Genomic DNA, 16089 nt, shown 5'->3' with positions numbered 1-16089 from the left:
TTTTATTTTGTAAAAGAGAAACCGATAGGTGAAAAAATGATGTTTTTTGCCCGGAGAATTTGATGTTTTTTTGGTTTTAAAATTTTAGAATTTGAATGTTTTTTTTTAGAAAATCCAACTTTGAAAAAGAAAAGTAAACGAATCCGAACGAAGTGATGGACAAAAGCTTTCGAAAATTTGAGTTCCGAGGAGTAAAAAACATTTATTTTCTATGCGAGGAGTTGATTTTTTGGTTTAAACCTTTTCTGAGCTGGATAATAGATTTTTAGGAAATTTGATTTTGAAAAAGAAAAACTAACAGTCCTGAGCGAAGTGAGGGCCAAAGTTTTCGAAAATTTATAATTCAAGATATAGGTAAATTACTCGTATGAGTTTTTTTTTTTTTTTATACAAGGAAGTCAATTTCTCCAAATTTGACATAGTCAAGTAGGTATGTGCTCACCCACTCCCCCTTAATTTCTTCCCTGACTTTTAATGATGCTTTGGAATATTGAACCTACTTTCAAAGTGGGTATACTCTCATCATAAAGGGATGCTTCCCCCAATTTAAAAAAAATTTTCCACTTCCCCCCCAAAAATCCATTTGACGAGTTACTCTTCAAAAATTCATCTACACAGCACCCCTGACTAGTTGAATGAACTTACCCCCTGTATGGAAAACCCCCACATGAATATTTTAAAAATGTTTGGGCGTTGTTTCACTTTCAACTTTCCCATCGAATGTTTTTTCTCATTCTAGATCGAATTTTACACAAGCTCGTGTAGGTGTTTCGTGTATAAAAAAAAACTCGAACACAAAATCCCATAATCCAACTAATTCTATTCGTATCCATCCTTTTCCTGCTGATAGGAAAAATTCTGCCACTCGAGCTATATTTATGAAAAAAAAGAGAGAATGAGAGGAGGAAAAAAAATACATCTAGACCAACAAAATACAATTATTTAGTCAATGGAGTCATTACATTGTGTACGAAATTGTATCACCGTTGGGAGGATACAATAAACACAATTTATTACCAATTGTCCAATACCGGAGGAAATAAAACTCCGACTTACCTCTTAGAATCCGCCGAAGAGTATTTTTGCAGCTATAAAAATCTTTGGAGAAGGAAAATCGTATAAAAGTGCTGATTGAAAATCAATTCTTCGAGTCGTTTCTCGCCTGAGGCTTTATACTCGTATATCTATAGGTATGCATAGAGATAGCATTCGGCAATCTCTTCAATCCCTGACGATGAGCCATTACTTTATGAATTTTTTATCGCTTTATTTATATCGTCACGTTTTCAACAAGGTGACCTTACAGATTTTGCGAGATTTTTATCCCAGATATCGTTTATAATTTATATGCTAAGGAACCTATTTCTACGTATAGGTGGGTACTTAGTATAAAAAATCCATTACCTATGAAGTTATCACCATAACAATAATGTTTCTGTACATTACATCTTTGTTGACAATTCGTCGAATATATCTGCTCATTTTCGTCTTACGATATATATGAGCGTTTATCTGGTTGATATTTTAAGTTTAAAATGCCTTCTCCTTTTCCATTTCTTAGTACGATACGCGTTTGAAACTTATAAACATTATGTTTAGGTAGTTCTTTAACCCTCTTCTACCTTCGCCTCTCTCACAAACCTACCATCTTTCACTCCTTCCTTATACACTTATTCCGAGTAGGTATACGGCGAGCTTTTAGTATAAAAAGGTTTTGTACTCGTACTTTTCCTACTCTGTTATCATCTTTCATTTTTATAGGTTTCGCTTTTCTTATGACTTTTTCGCTTAAGAAACATTTCTTGACGAGAAATATTCATATTGCGCTGAATACTTTAGCTAGATATAGGTACCTACCTTGAAATTCTATAGTCTAAATTACCTCTACGTATAGAGCTGGGACGATTTTAATGGACACTAAAATTGAGCAGGTAAATATCGTGCTGTAGAATGGGCCAAATTTCAAGAAAGAATACAAAATCTACAACTTCCTTGACGTTTGAAAATACGATTTCTTAAATTAATTTATTGAAGTCCAAAAAAAGTGTTGACGAAAAAAAAAATGATGAGAATGGTATTTTAAATTGAACCAAAACTCTCAAACTGGACATAGCTAGATCGAAAGAACGTGAAAAAATACATCACCAGCCAAAATTTCAGGATTTTTTGGTGAATTTTTGAAAATAAAATTTGTGTCAAACATGAGAAGAAGTCAAAATTTCAATAAACTGACCTAGAAATCTTGAATTTGGGATATTGGAAACGGTTTTAAACCATTTTGAGCAGTTCTGGAGCCTCCAGCATATTTTTGAAACTTGAAAATTTCCGTAATATTTTACCCAATGAAGTTGGAAAGAGCTAAAACTTGTTTTGGGGTCTCTTTAACTTCTCAAAACGTTTCTAAACTATTTCTCAATTGATTTCGAAGAGGACGGGGGGGGGGGTGATCTAAAATAGGACACATACAATACTTTAGCTTTCTATTTGTCAATTTGGTAGAATTTTTATTGACCCGACTTCGGTTTTCAAAACTTTGCTAAAAACCAAAGTTCTGCACTTTACCACCTGCAATTTTGACTGTTTATCCACTTTTGCATGCTCTCTCAATTTAGTTTTGAACAGTTCAAAATTTTTTTTGCCAGTTGAAATACTGTATACCATCGTTTGAAACCGCTTCCAATATTCCACATTTGAAATTATTCTAGGTCAGTTTGGTAAAATTTTGATTTTTTTGGTCATTTTTGACCGTAATCTGATTTTAAAAAATTCAACAAAAATCAAAAAATGTCCTTTAGCACCTGAAACTTTGACTGGTGATCTTTCTATCCAGCTTTGACCAGTTGAAAATTCTTGGAGCGATTTGAGATATTTTCCTTGTGAGAAAAAATGATTGTGATGAGATAACAATTGTTTGAAATCCCCCTTCCTCCTCTTCAATTAACTGTTGAAAAGAGAAGTGCACTGCAATATGCCTTCGCCACTTACAATAGGTGGTTATTCTAATAATGAATCCTTACATCATTCTATGTATTTACATCCCATAACGTAAAGATGCATATGGTAATATGGGAAACTATATAGGGTGTGATAGAGGACGTACTTGAAGGTTGCTGCGGTACATACATACCAAAGACCAGAAGTACGTATGATCACTGGATTCCATCTATTAGCAGTGGCAATAGTCTCGTCGAAGTATGAGGTTAGGTGTAATTCTATTTATCCATATGTGTGAGGGATTTATCTCAAGTCACATTGTTTTTTGTAGTGGCCCAATACTCGCTTCATGCTGATGTGTTTTATTTACTTATTAAGTGGAATTATCAAGAAAAAGGATGATCCAATGTTCGGTTATCATATTACCTTTTGCGGCCAATTTGAGATAAGCTATGGTATCCTCAAATTGGTGCATGTGTTTATAAGTCCTCTTCAAACTACAGGAGCCACTGACAGCCACTATTATTGGGGTAGGCTATGGAAAAGAGGTGGTGAGACAGTCAGCAGTGTTTGGTAAGTAGTTGTTTACATAGTGGTGTCTCCACTTAATTAATTATAGCCCAATGATAGTTAATTGATGATGTCATTTTATTGTGTTTATTGGACAATGATCCTTTATGATCAAATGTAATTAGGTAGGTACCTGTTTCACCTATTGAAAATATAAGGGAATATATTTTGATAAGATTTTAATGTCTGTTAATTGTCATGATCTGCAGAGATTTGTACTAGAGCTGAAAACGGTTACTCTACCCGGCAACCAGTATCTGGTTAAAATACCGGCTAAAACCGCTAGTGGTTGTATCAGGCTGATTCGGTTATAGATAGTAGCGTATAGCGAGCACAACACGAATGTTTTCGCACTTCGTCTGCGCATGCGCCCCAAAATTTTATAATGGGTAAGTGGGAGGAATTACGCTTCGACACCTGTTGTTTGTGTGTGTGATTGATGTTTGACATGATTGATGACAATGATGACGTCATGCCGTTACACCAGCTATGCATTCAATACGCTACTAGTTATAACGTGAACCCGTGCAACATTTTTTCAACTCACTACCCGCTACTAGCAAGAAGCGAGAATTTACAATATGGGTACAGTAGTTACCCGCTGTCAGCGAGTATCATTTTCAGCTCTAATTTGTACCTATACCTTCTCAAAAATCTTGGTGGGCCGCGACGTATTTGGACCGATTAGGTAAAAACTGGGCCACTTGAAAAATTTCCGAATGAGTTTTTATGCTCAGTGTCCTGCACTTTAAAAAATAGGAGAAAATAATTTGGCAGATTAATTGAGGAGCCCAAAATCAGGGCCGCTAAAATGGGATATATCGGTGGGCCACGTGCTCTTGGGTCTAGCCCTGTACCTTCTTCAGTACCTATCTTATTTATTAAAATGGATTGCATTTGTTAGATACTACATAACTACAGGGTGCCCAGAAATATCGAGCACCCCTAAAAAAGTTTTCTACCAAAATACTTTGGTTGGTCACAGTGAATGATAATAATGATAGCACATGATTGGTTGTTGGACTGGAGAGATAACATTCCACCAATCATATGCATCTATTTCACGTTGCCAACCTATATTTTTATAGAAAAACTTTCTTAGGGGTGCTCGATATTTCTGGGCACCCTGTATTGGTATTTATGTATAGGTATGATGAATGCTGTTGGAACTTTAATAAAATAAACCTGTACAAGTGTACATAGTAACTGTTGTATGTTCTTTTATTAGATATGTATTCTGTGTACTCTAAACTGGTTTGATTACTTGAAAGAAAAGCCTATCCGAGCTAGCTAGGTAGCCGGTAGGTATAAGATAAATCTCCCCACTAAAGGGATATTTATTGACCCAACCACCAAGGTCATTATCACCCACTTGACAATAGATTCGCCAATAAAAAAAAGCCAGTGAAAAAGCCGGCTCAAATATGACAGTAAATTTGCCGTTAAAAAAACGCCAGGGAAAAATCGGCTGGTTGTTGAAATACCTAATGCATTAAATCGCCGAATAAAAACCTGAAATCTACAAAAAATTTCCAGCCTGAGTGGGGATCGAACCCAGGACTCCCGCTTGACGATCCAATGCTCTAACCACGCAGCTATCATTGCAAGGTGAATATTATAGTTTTCAAGCGGTATACATGTACCGCACTTCGTACTTTTATTCAATTTTTTAAAAAGAAGTTGTGAATACCCATTGCGCATGTGCACTATAATCGGTGAATAAAAAACAGCTGATTTGTGAGAACCGGCAGTTCGGCAAATAAAAAATTCTGCCATTCGCTGGTCAAAAACGGCTGTTTAAATGGCTGTTTTTATAAAAAGTAGCTTTTTTTAACCGGCGTTTTTTCTACGGCACATTTACTGTCATTTTTGCGCGCCTATTAAACGGCAAATTTACAAAAATCAACCGGCATTTCGGCTTAACCGGCAAATCTCTTGTCAAGTGGGCAATGTCTCTTCAGTCTCTTCCTACATAATCATGCTAGATTTAACGATAAGTAACAACTTTTTTTAAAAGTAAAGATGATAAAAAATTAGTCCTAAAGCTGTCTGATCCGAATCACATAATTTTCAGACATCTTGGAGCACCCAGCACCTTTTTCGATTTCTCCAGAATTTTTTAAAATCCCTTCAAAATATGCTAAAAATCATTTGGACAGCTAAAAATTCCAAACTAATTTTTTGAGGGTGGTTTTTTTGACAAGTAGGTAGCGAAACTCTCAAAAGGCACATTTAAGGCACTTCCCGGATGTACATGCAAAATTTCAGCCTTTCAGATTCAGGTCAATATTGAGGTGGATGGAAGGGACACAAGATTTTTCAAGGTCAAAAACCACCAAAAAACCGGTTTTCTTCTCTCTTAATTGCTCTAGGAGGCTGATTTTTTGATACGTTATACAACTTTTGATATTCTATCGATTGGTTTAAGTTTGACTTTTTTCACTCTTCTCCACCCTCACCCAAAAATTTAGACATCTGCGAATTTTCATTAAAGGTCATCGCCTCTTAAATTCCTTCAATCCAACGCCACAAACCAAGCCTCGTATCGAATTTGAGCAAATTTAGTTGGAATCCTCTGGCTATAGGTAAGATGTTTTTATACCTAGTCCAGTGCAAAAAAAAAAAGATTTCAACGTAAAAAAATGAAAAAAAATCAGATATGCAAAATATCTATGGAAATATACTCCCGGTGTCCCAAAACGGATTTTGAACTCCCTCCTTCTCTACTAATGCCTTGTTTTGGACTTTTGAACCAAAACCCTGAAAAGTTCATGCCAAGGGTATCCTCTACTCAACACAATTTTTTGAATCTTTTTTTCTCTGAGGGAAAATGCAAAATTTAAACTTATAAATCTCAAATGCTTATTTTTTTTATAAATATTATAAAAAGTAATCACTTCCTCCATCCCTATCAATTTCCACATCGAAAATGAAAAAAGTCAATCCAAAATAAATTCGTCAGCAGACCTATCCATTAAAGAGTTTTTTTTTTACTTTTTTTCCCCCGAGAAAAAACATTATATGATTGTTCTCTCATAATATAAAAGAAATTTAATACATAAGAGCTTTATCTTCATTATAATGTTGTCCGACCATATACAACTAAAAAGAAAACAAACCGTAATGAAAAAGAATAATAAAGGACCTCAGCGCTCGCTCCAGTCATTCGAGAGGGAAAACACGAGCAAAAGCAGCCAAAAGAAATAGTATAAACAAAAATAAGAGCCATTGAAAATGGTAAAATTTCAAATGGAAAAGCCTATGTGATTTTTTTCTCTCTCAGGGCTACGTAAAATTGCCCCAACTTTGAATTCCCATTTTATTTGCAAACGTGTGCTACGAATTTTCGCATGATTTAATTCAAGGGTAGGTAGTTAGGCTTTCCTAGTTATTAATATTTCAAAAAGAAGCTTTATCAGGTTCACTTTGCCATCAGTTAAATATTTAACTAAGCTACGAGTAAATTAGTCGACGAGTTGATTGAAGATGACTCGAATTTGTTTATAAGATGAGTTAATTCACGCCATGAAAAATAAACCATACACCTTCACTTCATCATAGCATATGATTTCTATTTCGAAACTTGATTTTTATAAGAGGAATGTAGCGAGTACTTTACTCTTTGCTAATACCTATCTTTTTATTTTGAGACTTCGTTCGTCAGATATACTTAAATTTCGGTATATTTTCTGATAGGAAATCTACGCGACAGAAAACAAATACTCGTACTTGGCCCGTAGGGAGGAGGGAATTTCAATTTGAAATACGATTCTGTAAAACTATATTAAAAGGTCGCTTGACAGACTGAAAACATTTTTACTGCTGCTCTTCGGGAATGAGATAAAAAAAGAAAAAGAAAATGACGACAGAGTAACGCCGCTTACATAAAATGAAAATCCTAAATAATTTTCAGTTCATTTAAAAAGAAACATAAAACCTTATTCTATTATTTTTACGTATCTGTAAAAGCTCCGATAACAGAAACATCGTAAACGGAAATTTTTTTATTTGGTTAGGGAAGGAGAAAAAAATGTTTTCGTAAGAAAATAATGGAACACCCACGCACTCCTCTGAGCCTATAGTTTACAAACAGTCCTCAAAGTCCTTTTGTATTTTTCAACATTATCTCCTTAGAATAAATATGCCGGTATTCGCGAAAATGAGTATTTATTTAACATTTTCTCGCTTATTTGTAGATTCACGTTGGAAAAAATATATTCAACCGATGTAGGAGTTGCGGACTCGAATCAAATTTGCAAAAAATGAAAAATTATCATTTCTTAGATACGTATGTAAATTTTTTGACGATGAATTTAAAAAAAAAAATAATATTTCGTCGGAGTGTCGAGAAAAACATTCTGATGCTTGTACGATCGATTTTTGAATAGCTTTGAAAAGGCGCCTCGGTATAGAGTTGAAAGTTCGGCGCCAAAATGTATCCAATTTTCAAGATTTGCCAACATTTTGAAACCGGGGTAACGCATAGCGTACGCAGCAAGGGAGCGGGGTAAAATTGAAAAAGAAACCTTGTTTTATTTGTTTGGTTGGTGGAAAACGGCGTCAAAATGACCAGAGTTAGCAATCAATATCGTGTGCAGCTTCTGCCTTTTTTATTTTTCGTACATTTTGTAATGGGGGTTTCAGTTCGGCAATTCGATCCTATCGTCGGGGGTTTCACGATTTATCGATGAGACGAACCTATTAATGTTTATAGTATTTTTTTCATACTTATTTTAGCCTTTTTTTTCTTTTTTTTTTTTTACAATAACATTGAACTTGCACATTAAGTATATAGGTACCTACTAACATCGGTCAAGTTTCATCTCCGGTACCTACCTACGTAAGATCGTATTATTGTTGAAATGGTGGTCTAATTAAATTCAAAGGAAATTATATACTTACCGCAAGCTAGGTATATAGACTACCTACAATATATATATATGCCATTAAACCCTACTGTAAAGATAATCTCGTTCGTTTAATTTTCCAACAACGCGATGTTTTCTTTAATAAATACCTACCTACGACCATAATTTGCGAGTCGTAAACGTACGATTAATTTTTCCACCGTTCAACTTTTCCAATTTAATCCGCGAGCTTTTTCTTTTAGCGCCAAAATATTTTCTTTTTCAATTGGAAACTCGACTTGAACGAAACGATACGGATACCCTAGAAAATATTTTTGGCTGAGTTTCCTTTTGTTGTTTTTAATAATTTACAAGCCTAGTTGAGGTGTAGCAGGCAGAACGTGAGTTGGGGTGTTTAAGTGGGAGTTGACGAGCTGAGAATGAGAATATTTTCCTTTGATGCGTGTGTTAATAATAACGATCGATTTAGATTTAAATGTTTGCAAAATTTTCCATACTTGAGATTGTGTTCCCCTTTTGAACTAGGTAGGTATAATAGGGTAAGTAAATTGTGAAGTAAAGTGAGATCGTTTAAAATAATTACATTAAACGTGGTGTTTCATTATGTGGGGTGTTCCCTTTGGATGGTGTAGAATTAATAATTTGCCTTATTATGCAGTATGTACAATACTGAAATTGAAAAAAAAAAATAGTTTTAAGGTACCTACCTATTTGTTGTATTTGATTGAATTGATAATTTTTGGTAAATTACTAAACTTACATACTTAGTGGTTTTTGGTATGTTTGTGATAATTTTTGGTAAGGAATACTACTGGTCATTTTTGGTGAATTGCTGATGATTTTTTGTAATTGAATTACTATTTATTTTAGGTACCTAAATCATCAAGGATTTTTTGTGATTAAATTATTGGTAAATTATTGGTAAATTGTTGGTGATTTTTGGAAAATAGGTGGTAAAATAAAATATATAGGTACCTGGTGATTTTCAGTAAATTGGTAGTAAGTTTTCCTGGTAAATTACTAAAAATTGTAATATAGTAACTCATCCGGCCTGCGCCAGTGTAATATAATTAAATATCACTACTTACGGGGTTAAGACTGGAAATACCACTTAGGCGGAATATTTATACCACTATGTGGACTTACCTGTTATTTGCTCGGATAGCACAGGATACACAGTACAGATGAATTAGAATATTGCATATTACGATAATAAATACGTTTTTGGTTACTCAAGAGGTATTTATTTACGTTACATTTACATAAAAACTCCCTTAAAGGGTATATTAACACAAATTACTCCCTCGATGGGGTACTTTAAACATTAACCGAACTCCCTCGATGGGGTATATTAACAAAACTCCCGCGAACGGGTAAATTAACTCATTTAAGGTAAATATGAATGGTAATTAAACCGAACACGGATGGCGAGCTGTCCTTTGTCCTCTTGATCAGGGAGAACGAGCACGGAGATACACGTTGGTGTCTCTCCTAGCTATAAGAACAGACTCACGCTGAGACGACTGGTAACAGACATACTAATTCTGCCACTGTCATCTACAGACTAACTCGTTCTCCTCTACGTAGCTCGGACGGAGCTCCGCTTACGAGGACGGACGCAGTGTTACCACAGTAGTAGACCCTGAATGTACGTTGACACCAGGTTGGCCATATACACTATCACATATGCCCCTCTGAGGTTTAGCTTTAATGGCCTCACCATTGAAGGAAAGCACGGAAAAAACTGGATAGTAATATGTAAACCGGTGACAACGGACAATTGCTATACACTTCTGCCCCCCGTACTTTCATTGAATGTGAGTACGTGTACGGAAAGACAGAAGTCTAAAATTTTTTTTTAGTTGCGAGGCCAAGAAAGACATCCGCGTCGGTCGATGCAATCAGTTGGCCTTCAACTGCCGACATCCAAGGACATCGAACAATCAAAGCACCAACCAAAGTACAAGGACTTTAAGCGGCGACTATTCAAGGTCACGCAGACAAAAAGATCGAACGTGAGGGTTGCAAGTGGTAACAACCACGGAAAGGTTTTAAAATCCGTATACGGTTGTGGAGTTATTATTTTTTTTTTTACTTCGGACGTATAATCGTCCGATGAGATTTCAGCCTTAGATGACCTTTGGCTGAGAGGACTTGAGATTCGGACAGCTCGAATGAGGTATTTACTCCGTGTACTTCGGTTTGAGTTGGCGTCGAGAAGGCCAAGGGAGATAACATAATAAATGCCTTTAAACATTCTTAAGAAATACGGTGATGACCTTGAAAACAAAAATCATCGTCTGCATCTGTCGGAATTGCAGGTCTCGTGAATCGGATGGACGTATATCGATTAGTGACATCTCGTCGTTGAATTTATCATATCTCGTCGTCGTCGATGGAATTGGATCATGCGTTGAAGAATCGTAGCTCACGGATCAATTGTAATTACTGTATCGTAAAAGTGGATCGGAAGACATTGTCTGTTAGCGAATTACAAAGCATAATAGTTGTGGTAATCTAGCAGTAAATAAACATTTGGAACAATTCTTCGATTATACAAAAAAAAAAAATTTAGCTATCGAACACATAAACGACAAACAATATTTTTTTTAAGCTTCTAAAATTAACAACATATATATAAAGTGATATAAAAACAATAAAATGTACGATACATGGAAAAGACAAACAAACAAAAAGTGATACTAATGAATGAAAATTATAAACTGGATCTACAATGTTTTGTTCTAAGTTTCAAATCATAAAATATGAACATAATTGACATTGAATAGAACAGAAAATGAACAAATTTCACAACTCAAAAATTAAGAAAAAGAAAGAAAACGAAAAAATTTGATTCTACACTAAAATGAATAAAATTTATCGATATATTTAACATGATACTTCCTCGTACGAGAATTGAGGGCATCAGCACTGATAATGGCTGGTTTGTTGAAAGTTGGCATGGAGTATGCCTGAATACTACCGCATTTTCTACTTTACTGAGGTAAAGAATCGGTATCGAGGTCTTTAAGGTCGTCGGATAACATAGCATCCGGATCTACGTCACCTCCGAGCTGTTGTCGCCAATTATCCGAATTGACGATTTCTTCGATCAAATTAGAGTTCTCACCATTGGACGGAATGTCTATGACGGCGTTTTGATCAATCGGCAATGATTCTACGGATTGTTGAGTGGGTGCTGCGTCGGAGGGACGAGATGCGGGAATTTGACCTTCAAGGCATGACCTAAGGATGGAAGTTTCGGTCGTGGCCTTGGATTTTCGAATGACCTTCGGCGTTTTAATCGGTTGAGATTTCGATAATTTCGCCGTGTGCATACGAGCAGTTGGGTTTTGTTTCACCGGCGTCTTCTTTTTGGAATTAGAAGAGCGAGTGGACCTATTTGACACGATAGAACCTTCGTTAGAACTGTGGTCGGTGTCCATCTCTTCTTGGAAACGAGTCATTAACGGTGATTCATTTGGGGAAATAGGAACTTTGACAAGTCGACCGCTGAAGGGTTCGTGAGCTACAGGAGCGTGAGCTTCTGTTTCTTTCGAATACGAATCAATCTCAGCAGCTTGTTGTCGCTTGAGGGTGGTTTCAGTAATGGACTGATTGGAAAGTCGAATTTCTAACCTCTGCTTTTTATCTGGATCGCATTTGATCTTCGAAGAGGGATTCTCCGATTCGGATTGCGTTTTGAGAATTCCAGCTATCGTGTAAGCAGGTTTCGACGGTTTTAGGCGGGGATCTCCTCTTTTCTTATCGGGAAAGTGGACAAAGCGATTGGGAATGTCTCTGGTCATTTCCGCGTGCATATCGTGGTACCTAGCAATTTCTTCAGCACCACGTTGAGCTTGATAGTATGCGTTGGAAAAACCGGAGAATTGGGCCTGACCAGAAGAATCCGTGTTCTCAGAAAGAGTAACGGGTTGGTCCTGTTCCATGGGAGTAGGAGCTTTCGGAGGAGATTTATTCGGACTTTGATTCGAAATAGTTGAATCCTTGGGCGGGTGTTCGAACGAGACTGGTGTCGGAGGTTTCGACATCATTTTATAAGTTTGAGTGGTCTCATCGAATATAGGTCTTGGAGCGAAAGGAGAAATCAGCCTAAGCTGTTTCTTGGTCTGAGTCGGTAGAGGTGAACGATCATCAAGGGATGTATTTGAATTTGACCTTGAAACTGATCGCGACTCGGTAAGGTTTGTTTGGGATGTACTTCGCGATACTCTGCCAGGTTGGAATTCTGGCGCAGCCACGTTTAGCGTATGAGAGCTAGAGGCCGATGAAGTCGAGTTTTCACGAGTGCGCGAAGCAGGAGTGATAACATCGGAATCAGATTCCGTTTCGGTTGATGCGAAGTAGTCCCAATGATCTTCATCGAATTCGGGGACTGGTTCGGGTTCGTTTGTAGAATCTTCGAGAAGTCCGGCCGCGTTTCTAAAGTCTCCTTCAGTAACGGGAATAAATGACTCTCGAATGCGATGTGCTATATATCGATATTCGCAAGTTTTGAAGTATGGACCATCTTGATCCATTTGAGATTCCACGTCACGTTCAGACAAGTTGACTGTGAAACGGGATGGGTATTCGTACTGGAATCTGTGTGAATTATATGACGAATCAAGGACGTCTATGATTCCTTGGGTTTGAGATCTTGGTTGGGACCTATGGGTTATCGGAGGCAATACGACGATACGTTGAACTCTCCTCTTAATACACAAGGAAATAAATCCAGACCAGGTATTTCGAAAAGATGACGGATCAAGTCTATTGACAATGTCAAATGTGCCTATGGCGATAATTATTTGGTGAGGTAGGGATTCTAGTTGTCCTAAACTGGTAACTAGATCTGTAACTGACAGTCCTCTTCCATAGAATTCTGGGTGTAAGTGTCTTATATGAGGCCTTTTCTTACAAATGTAAGTAGCTAAGCCAGTTGCATGACCATCACCGACAATGAGAAAATTGTACGCAAAGACCGCCACGTTCTGCGTGCCATCGTTATTTCGGACTCCTGCAATCATGAAAAATTGCGGATATGCTCGTAACGGATAAAATGGTAGCAGATTGTTTACATTTGGATTTGCATCTCGATAACGTTCTTCGAACTTTGTAATATTTTCGTGAGTTTGGTCGAGATTTAACGGTATTTGAGACTGAGACAGTCGTTTGTTCTCTATTTGTTGTTGAATAGGAGCTGCTTCGGCAGGTGGTTGACGGAAAGCCGGAATCGCCGCAGTCCTTTTCTGTACAAGAGACACATTGAAAAATGGACGTGACTGTTGTGACATGTTTGGGGTTTGTACCGGATGATCGCGAGGTAGTGATCGATTAGATGAATTTCGATCCCTCGACGTTTCTTGTGAATTGCCTTGATGTGGGCTCCGGTCTCGCCATAATGGAGAGGTTCCGGGTATTAAACGAGACTTCGGTACTTTGGTACTGTTAGGCTTACGAAATTCGCCTGATGGTGGAGTTTGAGAGGTTTGCGCTGTTTGCGGCAATGACGTGTCCATGAACGAAACTGACAATTTGTCTGTGGACGTCGTTCGCTGCGATTGACTATTTCGCGCAGAATTGACATTCAGAGTCGGACAATTGCGTCCGGAGATTGACATTTGAGATCTGTTTTGATCTTTCAAGGTCGAGATTGTTTGCTCGGCCTGATTGAGACGGTTGCGTAAGATTCGGACCGAGTTTTGAAGTGCTTCGTAGCCTAGGTTGGTGCTTTGTTCACCATGAGCAATCGGCCGAATTTGCACTTCAAGGTCGTTAATGTGCAAGCGAGGATTTGCGACGTTACAGCCCGGATAGACACAATTAATAAATGTGACGTCGTTGTCAGTCCTTAGGGACTGTCTTCGGGCTAGTTCGTCAATGCAAGATCTGTGGTATAAATGCGTGCAATTTGTGCACGTGATTTGGTCGTTGTACTCGGGATTCGGATCAGGAGGATCACGGCATAGTGCCTCATTTATCTTAATCGGGCTTATGGCAGCTAATGAACATCGACACGCGGCGCATAAGAACTGAACTTGATCTTCCATCTCAACGCTATGAACAAAATTACGACGAGTCGATTAGTCGAAGTGACTGGGATAAAAATGGAAATAAAGACCGGAAAAAAGCGTAAAAAAGCTAAAAAACTATCGAATCACGAAAGTTTGGCATTGGGGGCCTCGTTTCGTTTACGTTAACACTGAATTTCAAATCTTTGGAAGCAAAAAGGACGTCAGTACTTACCCAATTGCAGGAACTAATTCTTAACAATGAAAGTACCGACACGAACGAAATAAAACGACAAAGTGCGTTATCAAGGAAACAATTTGTTGTGACAAATAAAAACCTCAGATAATTCGTTCATAATAATCAAAATCGATCTGTAGGATGATTCAATTACTAAACATATCATACACTGAGCAAAAATGTAATTTTGGATTAGAGTACACTAAAAAGGAATGTTGACGCGAAGACGGTAACATGATAAATGGTTGGATAGAACCGGCTCGTCAAGCACTAGCACGACGAGCATAGTTCCCCCACCACCTCTCATCATCACTGTACTGCGTAAGAGTGCAGCTGCCGAGGTGCCAGACTGTCGGGAAAAAGTGACAAAATGGCGGCTCTGCGATAAGCGGGTATGTGAATACAATAGGGATGGAGTTCTCGGAACTGTGAGAAAGGAAAGGAAGAAGATACTGTATAAAACAGGGCTTCTCAATTTGGGACAATTGCACGTTGTGCAATTTGGAATCTATTATGACGATTCGAATGAATGCGTCTTGAAATAAGGGGAATGTTGGGAACTGAGAGGAATATTTTTGCCATTTTCGACCTGACGTGGTATGTTCGTGACCTTGAACGAATGAAAAGCGCGAAACTACCGTTCATTTTCTCAGGTGAGAATATACTTAGCAAAAATTTACAGTTTTTGAGGATATTATTGATTGATCGACGTGGTATGACGATCTGACGCTGGTGTCAGATCTGTCATCGTACGTCTTGGGGCTCTATTCAGTTAACTATTTTTTCCGATATGAATACTTTGATTCAATCATCTGTAAATAAGTAACAGAAATGAATTTTAGCAGATTCGACGGGGGAAAAACTAATGGCAATATGACAAAATATTGTCCGACCATTGTTTTTTGAGTTAATGATAAAGAAGTTGAGCGTTACAAAAGACAAAAAGGAATCGTGATATTCGGCTGAGAGGAAGACCAATGTGTCAGGTTACTGTCCGGTCATGAGACACTGTGTGATGGTATATGCCTGAACCAGTAGCACCATGATGATCGTAGCCGAAATTCAATAGCTTATTGAGTGTTGAATTGCCAAAGTCGTGAGATTAATGGCAAAATACAAATCACTCGATCGATCTAAGAGAGATGTTTATCGGAAGATGGTATTATCCGTATTATATGTGACATAATAAGGAAAGGTTTGACCTTGAGTGATAATGATATGATCAAAGAATCGATAGCGAAGTGTGACCTTGGATTGACGAGTCATGGTCGGATTACCGCTGTGAACGATCAACCTTATGTGATGTTCAGATGCGCTGAAGGTTTAGTGACCTTCAGGTATTACTGGGATCATCTGAGCTGACGATTCTTTTCAAGGTCTTCGTGATCGAAAAGGATTTTTACAATCTTCTATTCAATGACAAAGGATTACACAGGCTATGATGTTCAAGCCGAGGTTGGTGTTA

The 16089-nt window shown here is 37.5% G+C and overlaps 1 protein-coding gene across 1 annotated transcript in view; it reads left to right on the top strand.

Moving 5' to 3' along the window:
* LOC135839160 (probable sodium/potassium/calcium exchanger CG1090) overlaps positions 1-16089 on the top strand; it is a 58898-nt gene that overhangs the window by 11155 nt on the left and 31654 nt on the right. The gene's annotated exons all lie outside the window — the stretch shown is intronic.

This window comes from Planococcus citri, chromosome 3 (assembly GCF_950023065.1).
Source record: "Planococcus citri chromosome 3, ihPlaCitr1.1, whole genome shotgun sequence".
NCBI classification, from domain to species: domain Eukaryota; kingdom Metazoa; phylum Arthropoda; class Insecta; order Hemiptera; family Pseudococcidae; genus Planococcus; species Planococcus citri.
The sequence above is the reverse complement of the archived record's forward strand: the minus strand, read 5'-3'. Positions and strand labels throughout refer to the sequence as shown.